Raw genomic sequence first — 5921 nt, 5'->3', positions numbered from 1 at the left:
ATGTGGATTTGAATGTATTTTTTAGATAAATTCCCAAATAATACTTTTTGCCAAGGTTTATACATTTTTTTTAAATAAATTTGATGTGAAGTGTACACGTTTTTTGCATTATTACTACAGTCAAACCTGAATACAGAGAAAGCATTTTGTTACAGGTAACATTACAATTCAATAAAAATAAAATAAAAAGCAATGCTTTTATCACAGCTTATTATTATTATTATTATTATTATTATTAAACATTATATTAATTTTATAATTATATTAATTATAATTATGTTATGTTTTTTTACTATTGATGTTTTAAAGGGTCACCCCTTCATTGCTGAGCACTTTATTTTCTGCATCGAGGCCTTTTTGTAGAGAATATTTGTGTTTTTGTCAATTTTGTCAAAAAGTGTGACAATTTTTTGTACGACCACTTAGCCTGTTCGAATCATGCCTTCAATTTCCAATTACTTATTATTAATTATTACATTTACGGTTTGGAGAAAAGAAGAGAAGATATTACAAGAACTGCTGTAGACTGTTTGGCGTACACCACATAAAACCACAATAAAAATGACACAGGCCAAAATCAATGGAGTTATCAATCTTTTAAAATTTGTTTTATTAGGAACAGGAACTAAGTGAAAGCCAGGAACTGGTGGAAGACAGTGACGAGGTGAGGTAGAACATTCAAAAACAGAAACAAAGTCCTAAAAGGAGAAATCCAGGCATTATAAAAAAGTGTTTGTTTAAAAAAGCACAATAAAAATGAGACTGCAAAATCAGTCAAGTTACCATCCATCTTCACTGTATTGTTTACATTATTAGGGACAAGAACTTACTGAATGTCAGGAACTGGTGCACAATAGAGAGGTGAGGTCAACACACAACTGAAAAAAAAGACAGGTACAGGTTAATGAATAAAAAAAAAAGAAAAACAAGTTACATTACATATGGTTTATATCAGGAACAGGTCCCAGGTCCATCTGAAAGAAAGACAGACAGGCAGGAACAGACCGATGAGCATGACGAGGTGAGGTCTGCATATAATTTGAGAAAACCTATACAATTCAAATAAACAGACAGCAACAATAATCTTAAAACAAGCAACATTACTGTTTGACAAAAATGATTCCACTTACTAAACTACTACATTATTTACACAAATAACTATTTACAAAAATGATGCCATTAACTAAACTACTACTCAGTTACTCCTTCATTCATATCCAATGAACTAATTACATTTCAGGAGCAGCCAGCTACTCAAAATGAGGGGATCCACCTCCATCCTTTAGACTGCCCGCACCAGCCCAGTGCAAGGGATATTGAGCCACTTACCAAATCAAACCGGACGCTAAGGTTCCAGGACAGCTGGTACAAAGCGTTCCCCTGGCTACATTACAGCCATCAAATAAAGGGGGTTTTGTGTATTCATTGCATGAATACCTTTGCGCAGAAAACCTCCACCTTGGCCAAAAGTGCTGAACCAACCTTTATATCGGCAGGCTTCAGAAACTGGAAAAAGGGTAGGGATGTTTTCAGTAGGCATGAGATCAGCAAGGCACACATTATAGCTGTCAACACACATACGCATCTACAAAATTCTGTAAGAATGCAATTATGCAGCCCATCAGCAAGTGCTCAAGAGGCAGCCAGGTCTGCTCTCTTACAAATTGTAGGTGCTCTGAGGTATCTCTCCAAACAGGGCTTGGCTCTTAGAGGCCATTCAAACGAAGAGGGAAACTTCCAGACTTATCTCAGGGATAAGGCAGAGGATGACCCCAACCTGGCAATGTGGCTGCAGAAGCATCACACCTACACCAGCCCTGAAATACAAAACGAAATGTTGAGCATTATGGGAAACAACATAATTAGGGGGGTTGCTGAAGAAATTTCTGCCTTACCTGTACTGCAGTACTCCCTCATAATGGATGGAACCCAGGACATCAGTGGAACGGAGCAGATCTCCATCTGCCTCCGCTATGTCGACAAAGACCTGGAGCCAAGGGAGGAGTTTGTGGGGATGTACGAGGCCTCTTCCACAACTGGAACACATCTTTGGAAAATTGCCTCTGATGTGCTGCTCCGCCTCAACCTCCCACTCTCAGGTCTTCGTGGCCAAACTTATGACGGAGCGGCAAACATGTCGGGGCACATATCTGGGATGCAAGCTTTGGTCCGCAGAGTACAGCCGCTTGCCATTTTTGTCCACTGTGGGCCGCATTGTGTGAACCTGGTCTCTCAGGCAGTCTCCTCATCCGCACCAGTTGTGAGTGATGCCCTCACATGGATCCATGACCTGGGTTGTTTGTTTGGCCAGTCTGGGAAGTTCAAGTCCATCTTCAAACAGATAGCCATATCTGAAAATGGCTCGTTCACCACCATTAAGCCATTGTGTGCCACAAGATGGACTGTGTGCACACCAGCCATCAAGTCGGTTCTCACACAGTATGAGGTAGTCCTGGCTGCACTGGAGGAGATTGCTTCAGACAAAGCGAGTGTCTCAGCTCCTCGAGCAAGAGGCCTTCTTGGCCATTTTCACAAAGGCACCACCGTCCTTGGCCTTGTAATGGGGCAGGATATCCTGCTGAAGCTGGAAGGTCTCAATAAAAGTTTGCAAGGGAGAGCAGTATCAATTGGCGGGATGTTACAGGCTGTGGATTGCACCAAGAAAGCCTTCCTGGCGAAGAGAACAAGTGAGTCATTTATGAGTCTTTACTCGAGAGCGGTAGAACTCGCCTCATCTTATGATCTCGAGCCAATAAAGTTGCCACATATTAGGAAACCATCCAACCGATATGGTGGGCCAGCTAACAGTCACATCCCATCTTCTGCAGAGGAGTACTTCCAAGTACAGTTTTTCTGTGCCACCGATACAGCTGTCACTCAGCTAGATGACAGATTTAGCCAAGAGGGCCTTGGCCACCTGGCCAAGTTGGAGGAACACCTTCGGACAGGTGAGTCGAGTGAGGCAGTGGAGCTGTACCCAGAGTTGGACGCCGAGGTGCTGCAAATGCAACTGGCTATGCTGAAAGCAAGCTACCAGTTTCATTCTTGCCAGGAGGTCAGACAGATTCTGAAGACCATGGTGCCAGAAGTGAGACGGCTGTTTCACCAAGTGGAGGCTCGGGTTAGGCTGTTGCTTGTAGTCCCTGTGTCTTCTTGCGAAGCTGAGCGGAGTTTCAGTGCCCTGCGACGTTTGAAGACCTGGCTCCGCTCCACAATGGCACAGTCACGGCTCAACAGCGTATCAGTCTGCCATGTCCACAGGGAGAAACTGCAAAAAATGGGCAGAAAAGAAATAGCTGTGGCCTTCATTGGAACATCCGAGAGGCGTTCACATCTCTTTGGAAAATTTTAGTAGAGTTTTTTCCAAATCCTGCTGAGATGTCCTTTAACCCTTTCTATATTTTTAAGCTGATAATAGGCTGACTTTTTAATTGTCTTTTAATCGTTCCTCTTTTGCTCGTCGTCAATTTGTCGTTAATTTGTTCAATGCATGTGTACTCAGTAGACAGTTGTCCAGCTTGTCACTTACACAAGTGCATTTTGTGTTCCATTTTGTGTTCTGCTAGAGATAGCAATTAAAAAGCAATACTTACTTTTTTTGCAATCATTAAAAAATCTGCTGAATTCACATGCATTTAATTTTTTTTTTCTTTTTTTTTTTACAATCAACAAACACACACACACACACACACACACACACACACACACACACACACACACAGTGTTCTGCTAGAAATAGTAGCCTAATTAAAAAACAGCACTTAAATTCTGTTTAGCAAACAATTCAAAATCTGCTGAATTCACATCCATACCTGGTCAGATTATTTGGCCACCTCTTTTCAGTCCAGTCCACACACAAAGGCTGGAGCTCAACACTGGCTGGAATGCATAAAGAAGGAAGGACCATAATAAAATGTATTGGATTGGCATCAGTGACAGAAATATAGGCAATACACACAGCAATTAACCGTACATGTTTGAATCGACCGCCTGATCCTACCTGGTTTAAGTTAACCACTAATAAATCACTTTTTACATAAAATAACACGCAAATGCCGCAACTCCATAAATTTTACTTTGTTAAAAATACAACACATGAGAAGACTGGCAGAGGGTAGCATAGATAATTCATTTTGAACTCCTGTGTAACGGTCACTTTGTGCTTTGATGTTAACCTGAGGTAAAAATTAGAACTGCGCATGTGCGTAAGTGTGAGGAGAATAGATAACCGCTCTACCGACCTTTGTACTCTTTCTTTTATTTCCTTTTATATTTGTGACCAGAGTTTGCAACTTTACTGTGACAGTTAGCAGCTACTTGGCTTCTAGAAGCTGATGTTGCCGGCTAACGTCAATGAAAGAATTTAGCTGCTAAAAGCTATCAATCTAACGTGCTGTTCTTTGTCAAAACTACGAGAAAGGAGTTTTTACTGATTGTCAAGAATAAATTAATACGTTACCTCCTCCACATGTTCATGCAGGCGGCCAGTAGCACCACGAACAAAATTGTCCAGTCCGGAGAAGAAGTGAAAGTGAACAGGCACGTCAGCTGAGCTGAGCTGCACCTGCCTCAGTGACACGATGACTCCCCCTCCCCCTCCCCCTCCCCCTCCCCAGAACGTATCCCAATGTTACAGTTGTTGCAGTTTTAATGAACAGAAAAGCGTGTAGCCAGCGCAGCAGCAGAACGGCTAAATTGAACTCGAGGTTTTCAAAAAAAAAAGTGGTGGGTACAAAATGACTCATGACGAAATCTGGGGGGGACGCGTCCCCCCCGTCCCCCCCGAAATCGACGCCTATGATATTGATCTATAGAAATTTCCCACGTACATTACTCATACAGTAATATAAAGTGTTAGAATAGATCAATTCCCCTCACAGATCTCAAACTTTGACTTGGCATTCAGTAACAGTTCTCACTGCAAACATCGAGACAATCACACAAACGAACACAAAATCGCTCAGGTCTGAATGAACTCAACATATTCTCCTCATGCTCGCTGCTGCTGCACTAAATGTTTATTTCAGTAGGAAGACGCCAGAAAAGACGCACAAGTATCGCTGTGATCCAATAGCCTACAGTCTGTCGCTTAATCAAACTGTATAAGTGTGTTTGATGGAGTGTAAATATGAGAAATACCGTAAACTGCTCTCCTCACCTCAGAAGACTCGACACTGAAACTGAATGACGGAAGAGAGACAGCGCGAGAGAGCCCTGATGTCATCGGCCTCCAACGCACGCGCATACGGGACACCCCGCAGGCCGCAGCCAATCAGGGCCACGCAGATTCACCTTTTTAGTAGCCTTCGATTATTATTATTTTAGACCTGAAGTGACTCCAGTCCATTCACTAAATGTGAACGGAACATTTTCAAGTGAAGCAAAAAATAGGCAGAATAAGCAGAGGATCACCTCCATCCACTCTGAAAAGTATTTTCGCCTGTAAAGTCTGGTATGGTAATGGTAATGCCATGTTGGTAGATATGCACCTGTAGAATTTCCTTTTGTTGAAACCCCAGATAAAAGTAAAAAGCTACTATTATGTTTAGATCCATGTCTGAGGCAGTTCAACTACAACATTTCTTTCCTAAAAAAACCAAAAAAAACCCACCTTCTACGGAAGACTGTATTCTCGTAATTTTGACTTTATTCTACTAAAAGCTTCTAATTACATCTTCAACAGTGTAATAAGATTACTGTACTAATTTGTTTTAAGAGTTATTCCTTATTTTACTTTTGGAATAAAAATGTATTCAATTAAAGTAATTAATTAATTAATTAGTTATTATTGCATTACACCCAACACTGATTATCAGGGCTCCAGACTAACCTTTCCACTGGTTGCACTGGTGCTACCAACTTTCTCAGTTGGTCGCACCAGCATATGATTTGGTCGCACCTTTTTTTTTTTTTTTGCTACA

General features: G+C 41.4%; 1 long non-coding RNA gene across 1 annotated transcript; it reads right to left on the bottom strand.

Annotated features, from left to right (window-relative positions):
* Positions 1 to 450: 450 nt before the first annotated feature.
* LOC307164018 lies at positions 451 to 4794 on the bottom strand. Its single transcript, XR_013822190.1, has 4 exons — positions 4460 to 4794; positions 3813 to 3879; positions 831 to 878; positions 451 to 698 (listed from the first exon to the last, which is right to left on the bottom strand). It is a non-coding gene; the product is annotated as an uncharacterized lncRNA (long non-coding RNA).
* Between the last annotated feature and the right edge of the window lie 1127 nt (positions 4795 to 5921).

This window comes from Squalius cephalus (assembly GCF_949319135.1).
Source record: "Squalius cephalus genome assembly, chromosome: 1".
In the NCBI taxonomy this organism is placed as follows: Eukaryota; Metazoa; Chordata; class Actinopteri; order Cypriniformes; family Leuciscidae; genus Squalius; species Squalius cephalus.
The sequence above is the reverse complement of the archived record's forward strand: the minus strand, read 5'-3'. Positions and strand labels throughout refer to the sequence as shown.